Source organism: Diorhabda carinulata, chromosome X (genome assembly GCF_026250575.1).
Source record: "Diorhabda carinulata isolate Delta chromosome X, icDioCari1.1, whole genome shotgun sequence".
In the NCBI taxonomy this organism is placed as follows: Eukaryota; Metazoa; Arthropoda; class Insecta; order Coleoptera; family Chrysomelidae; genus Diorhabda; species Diorhabda carinulata.
Window position 1 is genome coordinate 21252574 of NC_079472.1, and position 13230 is coordinate 21265803.

The 13230-nt window shown below is 33.0% G+C and overlaps 1 protein-coding gene across 6 annotated transcripts in view; it reads right to left on the bottom strand.

Annotated features, from left to right (window-relative positions):
- LOC130901979 (trafficking kinesin-binding protein milt) overlaps window positions 1-13230 on the bottom strand; it is a 91998-nt gene that overhangs the window by 52432 nt on the left and 26336 nt on the right. Inside the window, exon 1 of one of the 6 annotated variants that reach the window (XM_057813722.1) lies at window positions 10544-11034. The exons of the other annotated variants lie outside the window; for them this stretch is intronic. The gene's annotated coding sequence lies outside the window, so the exon portion shown is untranslated. Of the gene's footprint in view, window positions 1-10543; window positions 11035-13230 lie in introns of those variants that run through there. 6 annotated transcript variants of the gene reach the window in all.

Here is a 13230-nt window from a genome sequence, read left to right on the forward strand (position 1 = left end):
AAAGTATTGAATTCCCAGTCTATCACAAAGTGTTATTTCTGTTATATGCATCTGATTTGTTGTTAGAGAACATTCGTTCCCAACGATTCGGTTAGAGCTTCAAATCCAAAATCTGTATTAAAGGAATAGGTCTCATATAGAATTTCTTTTTTTACAATTTAATAGAAAAGAGAGAAATACAATCATGCCAACGCTTCTCTAACTTCTAGATGCCGTGCTTTTAGTAGAATTTGTCTTCTACCTCAAAATAGATCAGATCTGGAATATACGGTGGATGAGGAAGCAATTTAACCAATTTTCTTCGACATATGCGGGTGTTTTTTCGTGATTTTTGCATTCAAACAACCAACAACTCTATGTAGTACTCGCTATTGATTGTTTCTCCCTTTTATGAACAATATATTCCATGCGAATCCCAAAATACTGAAGCCATAATCTTCCCAGCTGACTGTTATGTCTTTGAACGCTTCGGACGAAGTTCACCGGCTGCAATCGACTCAGATGATGATCGTTTTGATTCAGGACTGAAGTGTTGTATCAATTTTTCATAAACAAACACTTCCCGTTGTTGTTTTTAATCTACTGTAAGTAAGCACGGCACTCACTTCGAAAAAAGCTTTCTCATGATCAACTATTCGAGCATAATTGTAAACACACTGCCTTCTGATATCTTAACGGCCGCAGCTATCTTACGTAATTTTAATTTACGATTAGATATAACAAATTTGCGGACTTTTTTGATGTTTTCTGGAGTAACCTCTTCATTTGGACGACCAAAACGTTCACCATCATCGGTGACTGTAGGACCACGCTTAAATTTAGCAAACCATTAACAAATGGTTCTTTTCGATAGAGCAGAGTCCAGATAATATGTTTGAAGCCATTGCTGAGCTTGTACAGTTTTTTTTTCATCAAGAAGCAATGATGAATTAAATTGTTTTGAAAATACCAAAAGTAGCTTCACTTAAACGGCTGTCACTTTTGTCTGACTAATCTCATGTATCTCCTCAGGAAACCCATAAAGACTGCGATTTTCAAATTCCGATCTAACTACTTAAAAGATTTCAGGGCTGCAAATATCATGATTTTTTGATTTTTAGGGGGGTGTGAATCTCGGAGATGCTTGATCCAGTCGTGACCAAATTACCATATAAATCATTAACTTGCATGTGGATTTCTAACTCTGTCATACAAGCATCGATGAGCTCAACGATTAGATCGTTCCAAGGAGGTAGCAGACACCTGAAAATCGTGATAGGAAACGACAATATGGACAGACGCTACTTTCATAATTTTTGAGGATTGGAGCCTCGGATATAGTCGATCCATTCTGGACCAAATTTTCAGGGTAGGTTCTTTGTATAGCCAAAAATTTGGACCACTACTACGATTGAAAGTATGCGTGATATGGAGACTTAACTTTGCGCTGTTTTTTTGCGTATGGATAACATCCAATCGTTCTATATATTAACTAGACATGCGTCATGGGGACACTACCGTATACTGGTAAAAAATATGGAAATCGGTATAATAAAAGGGAGTCAAATTACATATGGATTAAAAAAAAACTAGGATTTCATCTGGTATACAGCGCTGATTCACTGGCCCCAATCACAGTACAGTTAAATTAACTAAGACTGTAGATTTGAGAGCATTAGGTCAAAGTTTAGAAATGCGTTAGTGAATTAATACATTATTATTTATACAGGATGTGCTAGATTAAATTATGAGAATGAGACAAAAATGATAAAAACATATAAAGAAAAAGAGTTCCAAAATTTTTCAGCTCCCGAATAACTGTTCTGAAGTATGTTTATAAGGATAGAAAAACTTTATGTGTCCGTTCATATGTATGAAAGAACCAAACATTTCTGCATAGATTAAACTTCGAGCTCCTTGTAATATAATGAACCAAGGTTAAATTACAATCCACCTTGTGATTTATGTAATCTACTGTCGTATATCCAATAAGATACTATATAGAAATAACTTATGACGTTCGAGATAATTCTAATGAAAATATTGATAAAAGTAATTGGCATATTGTTAATATCAATACCTGTATACTTTTAATTTCTATTTAATGATGGTTCTTAGGTGTATGTTCCCAAGAAGATTACATAAATTATGTTTACAAAATATTAATATTAATCTCGTCTTATTTTTTTTGAACTGAAAAAATTCTGCGTTAGAGTACGAACCTTCACAATATGATTAAAGTGTATCAATTAACAATCACCCCCAAAGCAGAATGTTCTTGGTCTTTTTGCGGCAGACCCAAAATACCTTAAAAACTTTCTGTAGGAATTACATCATTTTTTGTGCATTATTTGTGGCTTTGCGGCGTTTCCTCGAAGGTATTTTTAAAGGTATTTAAAAGACATATTGATTAGTAAAAAGATAAAAATACAGATATAAAATTATTTAAGTAATATTTAATGATCTTAAAACAAGTATACTTAATATAAGGTCTTAGCCTACTCATGAGTTGGAATGTAACATTGCCTATGCTCTCGTTTGGCACATCAGGCAAATAACTATGCCGGCTGTATCAACTCACACTGCTTGCTCTAGTAGCACTGCCCTCATTTTGTTTTTATTATTCGGTTTTCTGCAGTATATTAAAAATATTCTGCAAGTAAGCTTATATTGTCGTTGTTTTCTTAGCAACACGCGAAATTTCTTTAATAGATAAGGCGTAGAGTGTAGAAAAATCCTGCTTTTAAAATAACATGGATAATGATTTTGATTTTTGATACAATAACCAAACAACCAAAGAGCTTAACGTAGACCATGTGTTTCCCTCTGTTAATTATTGGTCCACTTTTATTTCAGAATAAATGTTTATTAAACCATTGTTTGTTTTTTATTTGCGAAATTGCCTCATTTATCCCTGTATAGGTATAGATATTTTAAAATTGGTTTGTAGGTTGTTCAAACAAATTATGAATATGTTCTAGTAAGAGAATTTTTGTCACACGATTTTATACATCAATGGTATCGGTATCGAGAATCGAAAAATTTTGGTATTGACAAATCTCTAGTATTTGTTTTAGTCTTTCGTTAACGTTAACCTTATCCTTTACCTAACCTTTACTTGCATCGATACTACAATGATAGTCATCTTCTAGTTACCCATTAATGTTTTCTTCTTCCATGCCTGAGGAATCCAATATTAACTGTATTTTCAGCGCTTCTACATTTTATGTATATAATTCCGGGTAATTTGGACATTTGTGTCCTGTTATCTCTTATTTTTTCATTTTGTTTTATATCTTTGGTTTTTCTAGGTGTAAATAGTTGTATCTCCTATTTTATTCTTCACTTTCTGTGTTCCTTTTCGTATTTCATCGTCTATTTTCTTTCTTTCGTCGACTCCGTGATTTTAGCATCCCATTAATACGACCAACTGAACTTTTATGACGAATTTCTGATATTTTTGGTATAATTGATCAATCCCAATTTCACACATGGGATGTTAAAATCGCGGAGCCTCTTTTATCGTGGGTTTGTGTCCTTTCGGCTCGCTTTGTTATTCTGGTTTTCCTGTTGATGGTCGTGTCAGGGATGAAAGTGTAAAAATATATTGGTGATGGTGAATTTTTATTTTTGTCTTTCAATACAGTTACCAAAGAAAACCAAATTCATATCTTGTGGCTCTTCTTTGCACCCATTATATATCTATATTTTATACAAACAATACCATTATTTATGTTTCCTCATTACCTATTTAACATTCGACGTAAAAAAGTAATGAAATTACAAAATATTTGGAAAAAATACGTTGCCAATTTCAATGTCTTCGATTTGCGTCAAATACACATTTAGTTGCCAAATGCTTGGAGTATTAAGCGGAATAAACGATTATAACAAGGAGCTGTTCTCAGTCACATGATTATGGTTATTACTTAACACAATATAAAAGAAAAAAAAATTACGTAAACCGACAATAATAAGCGTACAAATTAGACTAAGGTTGAAGTACATTTTACCGGCTAGTATAATTTATTATTATTAATTATTTAAATTTGATAATTTCTTGGCGAACTAATATGAGTAAATAAATAAATATTTGTACTACATACTATCGAAAATCATATTACTGGCATAAGGCATAAGCATAAACATTCAACAGCAAAAAAACCGGACACTTCATATTTTTGTTAATAAAAGCTAATTTTCAGTAATGAGTTTTTGTTGATATTCTAGTTATTGCAGAGAATCTAGGGTCTAAGTCCGTTGAATTAATCCCTCCCTAATTAGTAAATAATTAGATAAAATTGGCGAAATTGTTGTAAGGACTTTTTTTTGTAAAATTTTGTGCCCTCTCTGATAAGACAATGATTTTCTGAGATATTCTGAAATTACCTCAAAAAACATGTTTGACGCGTATTGGACGGGGGTCGCACCCCCTTAGGAGGTGATAAGATTCTTCATAAGTGATGTGCACATTACGACCTACAATTTAAAAAATATATCGCAGGATCAATTTAAATCGAAGTTCCTGGCCCTTTTTACTGACCTATCTGTCTATCCGTAACGAGTTCTTAAGGATGATTCACATTATCAGACATGCAACGACACGGCAAGGACCGACAAAGACCCGATAGTTGAGGCAGCAATTCACATTATACGATAGGTATTCGATATCTCGACGGGTTGTTTGTGATAAATTAGTTTTTGCTAAACAAAATTAGAAGCGCAGTGGTACAAAAGTGAGCAATGCTCGAGTGTCATGTTTAGAAATTTTACCAATAAAGCTATAATGGCTGGATTGCTTGATGAAGATGACGAAGCCATAAAGAAGAAACAAAAACTATTATGGGTGCATAAAATGTTACAAAAACGTAAAACTGAAGGATAATATATATAGTAGGCTAAGAATTTCTCAATATATTCTCGTATTCCAGGACTTGATGAAAAAAATTCGAAAGTGAGTGAGTGACGTGAAAATAAAACAAAAAAGTTCTCTCATACGACCCCTCGTTTCTGAGTTGCAGGCGAAATCGGATTTTATATTTAAGTATATTTTCTAAATTATACATTATGAATTTTTAATGGATCGACGTAATAAATAATTCTATTACTATCTGGAAATCAGGGGCGGCTATTACGTGATATTCAATTGAAAATTGCAAGCGACTTAATTCGTTAATGTCAGTTTGCTGTCAATCTTTTTAAAATCTGTCATCAATAATTATCACATCTCATTTAAAGTTTCGATGTGGTAGAATTTATCTCGGACATGCATTTCATGTATGGTTTGGCTTCTGGTAATTTGTCATAAGCCAAAAGGTTGTATACTGAACGCTTTCCGGGCAGAATTACACCCGACTGTAGAACTTTTGGGTTGATTCCAGCTCAAGGGAAACAGGTTTGTCTACATAAATTAAGTGAACTAGTTTCCATTATTTTTTATAAAAATATATATTATAGAAGGTGTCCTGCCAAAAAGAGGTGGCGAAGGTCAACAACAAACTATACGAACATCAGCTTTAGAACAAAATGCATTAGATGCACTTGGTGCTGATCCCACAACTAGCGTTCGCAAAATGTCACTACAATTTAACATATCAACGACAACTACTCATATGATTCTCCAGGAGCAGCTTCTTTACCCCTTTTACATCCATAAAGTGCATGCTATGAAAGTAGAGGATTATCCAGCAAGGCTGGCATACCCTCGTTGGTTTCTAGATGAACACGAGACGTTTTTATTAATTCCCATATACATTTATGGGTACAGAAATCATCACGGTACAATTCAAGCAAAGAATCAACATCGATTTTGTGTTAAAGTGTAGGCAGGAATAGTGGGTCCTTATTTTTTTATATAATAACCGGAATGGTCAGCGATACTGACTTCTCAAAAATGATTTCCCACCCATTTTATGTGATATTCCTTTAAACATTCGCAGAGATATGTGGTTCATGCACGATGATGTAAAAATCATCTTAATAACATGTTTTCTAATAATATATATTCACGAACAAATTCAATTAATTTTTCATTATCCATTTTGTTATATAAATACAAATCCTCAAACTTCACTGAAGTATCGCAAAAATCCAAATAAACTGTTCACACTATCCAGCAAGTACGCGTCACGTACAGGCACAGACACGAAAAACATTCTCGCCAAGAATGTCGGTCCGCTCCGTCGCTGCCTTTACGTGTCGTTGCCGCGTCGTTATCGGTTAGTGTGTACATCAATATTTATTTATCTAAAAAGAATGGTTTGTCGTGTCTTTGTCGGTCCTTACCGTATCGTTGCATATCTGATAATGTGAATCATCCATTAGTCTGTCTGTCTTTCAAGGCGTTACAACATGACGTGAAAATATCACGGCATCTACCCAATCCCGAATTTTTTGCATTAAGTCCGGGAACACCCTGTATGGGTATACTACAGTTAGCACAAACCAAACAAAATTCCAATAGAGGCATTCACTGTAACTTTCTATCGTGCCTCGTGTACATGTAGCAGTAATAATAAATTTGATTTTATTTCACTTCAAAATATTATCTAAATATTAACGTTTCTATTGAACAGAAATTGGAGGCCACTTTACGAGATATCCCGTTATATAGAAATTTCGAAATAAACTTTAAAAGACTTCCCGTTACTTAATTATTATTAAGTACGTTTATTTTATCACAACAAAGATTCTTCAATTGGTTTTAATAAGGTTATATTGAAATGAACATTCTTGTATACGCTATTACCAGTTGTATTGAAAAAATAATCTTTGGTGTTGTAGAACGGGACATTCTATCCATTTCATGAACTAACACACTTATTTTAATCAAACTCTTCGGATGGCAACGCAGGCGGTAACCGGTGAATTTATAGCCGGTAAATGCAGTACCACTTATGTCATTCGAACAAGAAAATAATTAAGAGAGAACAGTGATGACTGTGCGGTATAAGGTGCGCCAAATATACAGAGTGAGTTTTAAGTGTGGAATGCCTCAATTATCTCGGAAACGACTTGTACGATTTTAATAAATTTTTGTACGCAGGGGTTTTGAGGCCGACTTGTTGATTTTTTTCCAGTTGAAATTTACCTTAAATAAGACTTCTCTAGAATTTCATCTCAATCCACCCATTAGTTTGGTAGATATGATTTTTTGAATATTTGTATGTTTCATATCGATATTATGGTGGTATCTACATTGTTGTCAGATCTTTCCTTTTTCCGGAAAAATAATGAACTTTGTCATTTCAAATGGAAATAATATATTTTCGATTTTTAGAAATCCTGATTATTCTTCATGTAATGTTCTCAGAGTTATAGCTACATTTGCGTTATCTCCGCCGAAGTTATAATAAATATTGTACATTTAGATGCCTACGAGTAAATAAACTCGTTTAATTTGAATATTCTTTAAAAATTTATGTGCTAATACAAATCTCGTAACAAGATCTAGTGTCAGTAAATTAGTAAAATTTTTAACGAAACTGGTGCAGTAAAATATTTATCCAAATCATAGCGCAGCCTACAAACAACTGAAGACAAATATTTAAATGTTTCTGTCATAGTCCAAGAGCTCCAAATAAAAAAGTAGATTCAGAGAAAAACGTACGGGAACAGGTATTTTTTTTTAATATGTTCAGGGGTGTCCCCTGAATGTCAATCCAAGTGGGCGTTATGGGGAGGCTTCACTTTAGCCGCCATCGTACGAAAAAAAATTGTAGACAATAATATTTGCCATCTTTTTTATTTGAAACTTTTTTGGTATAACGCATAGGTTTTTAATTATAGCGCTCCAAACATTTTTTATTATGGTTTTTGCTAAATATTTAGTTAATGGTCAATGATAAATTGAAAATGGTGGTAACTGAAATCAAGACTTGCCCCGTAAAATAATGCGCCACTTTTTATATTATAACAAATGTCTGAGTTCGTTTTTTTGAAGTAACATTCGAAAAATTCTTTTTTTTTTAGTGATTTCGATAACAATTTTAGACAGAGAAAATAAAGTACAGATGAATGTACACAGTATTTTATAAAATTTGCAACAATTGAAAAGGTTTAGCGATTCGGTGAATCGAAAAACTCAGATTCACGTTAAATTTAAAAAAATGTAAAATTCAACTTGAATACCAACCTTCATATTCTTCATAATAATAACTATTCCAACGATGTAGCGTAACTAAATATTTAGCAAAAACCATATTGAAAAAAGTTTGGAGCGCTATAATTAAAAACCTATGCATTATAAAAATAAATTTTCAAATAAAAAAGATGGCAAATATTATTGTCTACAATAATGATCTCTAAAATTTTTTTCGTACTATGGCGGTTGAAGTGAATCCCCCCCCCCATGACGTCCACTTGGATTTACATTCAGGGGACACCCCTGAACATATTAAAAAAAATACCTATTCCCGTACGTTTTTTACAAAAAAACACTAGGCTCCTGGCCTAGTCATGTTAGAATTATATCCATTTTATATAATGATTTTAATATTTTGGAAATAAAGTTTTATACTTTAAAACATCTTTTAACCTTGTCAAAGAATATATTTTGGTATTTCCTAAAAAAAAAGATAAAAAAGGTTTTCCAGTTACAGGCCATAAAACCAGGTATAAGTTTATATATAAATTGGAAAATAATCAATGCATTCATTTTAGGAAGTAGGTTGATAAGGACATACCTCCGAAACTGAAATAAAATAATCTTCCAAAAGACTGTATGTTGAAAGTTGCCGATGTTTCATTTCCATCTCAAAAGTCAATAATTCAAAAAATTTCGCTCTCATGAAAAACTATTGCTTCAAGAATAAATGATTTATCTCAAAATTCGTTCCTTCAACTGAAGGAGAAAATTAAGGAATTTACAAACTTTTCACTGGCTGGTTGACGAAAGCACTGATACTGTTGATACAGCTCAACTTGCTGTTTTTATACGAGGCATTAACAGTAACTTTGAAATAATTGAAGAACTATTAAAGTGCGTTCCGTTGATAGGTACTACAGCAGTAAGTGATATTTATTCTGCAATTGAGCATTTCATAGCAGCACAACTACGGATGGCGCTCCTGCTATGGCTGACAAACAATCGGGCGTTGTAACTAAATTAAAACAGAAAACATCAGACAATTTTGTGGGATTTCACTTTATAATTCATCAGGAATCATTGGCATTCAAACATTTAAAATGGACTACGTCATGCAACCTATAATAAAAATTGTACATTTTATAAGGAGCAGAGGACTAAATCACCGACAGTTCAGGCAATTTTTCGAAGATTTGGGCAAAAGTTTTCTTATATCACAGAAGTTCGTTAGCTCAGTCGAGGAGTAGTTTTAGAAAGATTTTTCGCATTACGTGACCTTATTCAAGCTTTCATGGTAGATATGAATAAACACTTGAATGATCTGAATATAAAGTTAAAGGGTAAAAATCTGATTGTCAATCTGTATTCATATATTCAAGCCTTTGAAACAAATTTGGCACAGTGAGCAAAAAAAAACGGATAAATATTCTCAACTTCTGCAAAATTTTATTACGAAATTCAACAATCGTTTTGAAGATTTTCACAAAATGAATGAAATGGAATTCCCATTCAATTTTGAAGCTTCACAGGCACCAGTTCATTTGCAAATGGAGTTGATAGATCTTCAATCGGACAGTATTTTGAAAGAAAAATTTAATGAGATTAACACTTTCACATTTTATACACAATATTGCAAGAGTTTGGATAATTACCCAGAATTAAAAAAGCATGCAGCACGCATTGTCTGGATGTTTGGTAGCACCTATTTATGTGAGCAGATGTTTTCCGTTATGAAAATAAATAAGAACAAACATCGCACAAGATTTACGAATGAACATCTCCAATCAATTCTTAAAATAACCACATTGAATATGATACCTGACATCAATGATCTTGTCAAAAACAAAAGAAGTATGGTATCTGGATCCTCAATCTCAACATAATTACCTACTATCTTTTATATATAATATATAATTTAATAAATAAAATGTTATAATAATTCAGTAAATTTTTTTATTTTCAATCTGGCCCACCTAAAAATTCAAAATTCGATATATGACCCTCTGCAAAATTGAGTTTGACACCTCTGGTCTAAAGGATTCATGTCGGGTGAATGCGGGGGCCAGTCGATAAAACCACGCCTTCCAATCTATCTACATACATATCTACTACATATTATTTAGAAATTACCTCATCACACACGCATAGTGAGGTGACAAATATAACATCAGTGCTGCAAAAATGTGAACTTCAAAATGAAGTAGAGAGGTTGTAGAAAACGAGAAAAATATATAACTTGAGACCACCATGAGATTTGGAAATATTATGTCGAACATTAATATTTACTTAAATGAAGATATATGAAGAAAAAAACTCAAGAGGATGATATTTATTAAATAGTTTGGATTTTGCATCTAATCTGTTAAATGCATAACAATTGCCGACTATTGAAATTGCAAGAGATACAGATTTACTTCTGATTATTCTTACAATCGTTTTTTTTTTTTCGGTGCAATTTATCTAAATATTTAAACTTACTCCGTAAAAAACATTATTTTGCCCAGAGCCTGGGGATAATAACGTTCTATCACTCACAATTACCCGATAGAATTTTCAACATCTAGTCCACCACCGACGCACCCGATGATTAAACAGGTCGACGTTATTTCACCTGCTACGAGATATGTTGATGCAAAAAAAATGTACAATCACTTAACCGCTGTTTAAAATCAACTGCCCGGCTTCGATTTGTGGAAACACGAGTTGTTACAAACGCGAAAAAGAGAGAGGACAATAATAAACTTTATATCTCGTGGAACAAATCTGTTGAGAACGAAAGGAAATGTTTAACTATTGGAAGATACCAAAGTAATTTTTTAATGTCGATATATGTCAGTAATACGTGAAAGGTATGTCTGTTTGTACTTGATTCATTTTACGCTATTTACCGAATAATGAAATGCTAATAAATTTTCCTATGACACACCTAAAGGCAGGGCTACAGAATGAATTTTAAATGAAGCACGTTATGTTGAAAAAGTCATATTCATACTAAAACTATGAAATTGGATATACGTCATCGTATGTGGTCACATAAGAAAGTCGTTAGTTCTCGAATACTAAAAAATGGAGGTTATGTTGATACGCACACCCTTAAAGACAAACCGATTTAAATAAAATTATTCGATATTTAAATGTTAATGTCATCGGTATCGAAAAATTGAGAACAACATAAAATTATAGTTAATTCCAGTTTTAACAAAAATTGGAAGGAAAAACCTAACCAAGATGGTAATTATTTAGAATTGGTTAGGTTAGGTTTCATTGATTTATCATATGTAAGTTGTACCATGTAATGTCTAAAATATTGCCTTAAATTTACTATTTGTACCCTCAGAAGCAACCCCAAATGCGTGAAAAATTTTTTGGAACGATTTTTGCCTGGAGCCCCAATTCTAAATAATTACCAATATTACTATTTTTCAACCACTCCTTTAAGTTCTATACACTTTATCTGCAATTTTTTATCCTTTTCGAACAATTAGATTTGCCTAAGTCATCTTTTTCCACCAAGTCATTTCTTCAAGTTGTGTGACAAACGGTGCTGAATAGAAAAGGATGGATGATGAAACATTTAACGAAATTGATGGATTTTTTACCCAAATGAAGTCGTTTTTTTAAACCTTTATCAATACCATTGAGTTGGTATGTATAATATTATCCATTGATTCTTTTACTCCATTGGAAGTGGATTATACAAATTATATAGAGTGGCAAATCCAGTTTGAACTTTTATAGTACCGATTCACATCCAAAAACAGACTTTTTGTCTCGCCTGAGTTGTGATGGATCCACGTCTTGTCCGACGTTACCAAACATTCGTAGAATATCAACACACCATTGCGTTGTTGGTCGATGAACAAATGCTGCACCCATCTTGCAAGTGATAAATTAAAATTTAAATTGCAGAGCCATCTAAGATGCCTACAGTTTTAAAAATTGATTCGGGGGTAGACACCTCGACCGATCGTCTAAAGCATTCGATATCTTCCGTGGTTGTACGATAATAACGGATACTACTAAACCTTGGAATTTATGGTACATATATCTTATAGTACTTATCAACCTAAGCCTTGATTTGACTGAGGGTTTAATGCTTATTGAGAAACTGAAATTAATTTTTCACTATTTCCTTCTCAAATTAGTATTACAACACAATCTAAATAACGCAATTGCTTTAAAACTTTGACAAGAGCCAAATCACATTAGGTTGTTGCCTGGAGTATCGCAAGTCTTTTAATTTTTGCTTGGTCTCGTATAAATATTTGTTTTTCTTATATTTTGCTTATTGTTTTTCCTACGGGAGATTATAAAATCCTTTGTTTATAAAACACCGCCTCGAGATCTGTTGACGCTGCACACTACTGGTTAACCGGGCCTTTAAAGGTCTATATTAGTTGCATCCTGGTTAACTATTTCTCAACTACAGGCTGAGGTTAGGTTGGGTTAGTTAGGTCATAAAATTTCAACCAATTACTTTAAATTCATTCCTATTCGTGGTAGTTATCGCAGCTTAAGAGAGGGTTTTATGATTAATAAGTTGGTAATTCAATATTTATATATCGATAATCCTGGAAAGTTTAATTAGTTTATAGAAGTCTTCGGATGGCAATTCATTTACGACCCTTGCAACTCGTATGTAACCTCTGTTGAATGTTTAAAGAAAATAATGTGTTTTACAGAGTTCATGCAGTAGTTTTTCGAAATATTCAGGAGACATTTTACAGCAGACAACATGCTTTACAGTTGATTCGGAAATTGTCGAAAATTTAAGTAGATAGATAAATAAGTTTCTTTTTATCATTTTTTTTATATTATGATTTTTTTGCTGTTATCTTTTTGGTAACACTGTTTTTGACAAATCACGCATGAATCATGTCTTGTGTCATTGTCAAACTTGTTCATTTTGTATTCAGTTCAGTAGGTGTATCCACCAGTGTTACTGATAACCGTGTTTCGCAGCAATTGGGCCTTATAAGATCCGGCTGGTGGAAGAATTGAAGCCACACAATCTCCCACAACGTCTAACATTTGGTGAAAAGGCGCTGGCAGTTGGAGGGAGATCAACTTTTTTATCGAAAAATTGTTTTCAGCGACGAAGCTCATTTCTGGTTGAATGGATACGTCAACAAGCAAAATTGCCGCAGCTGGAGTGAAGAGCGGTC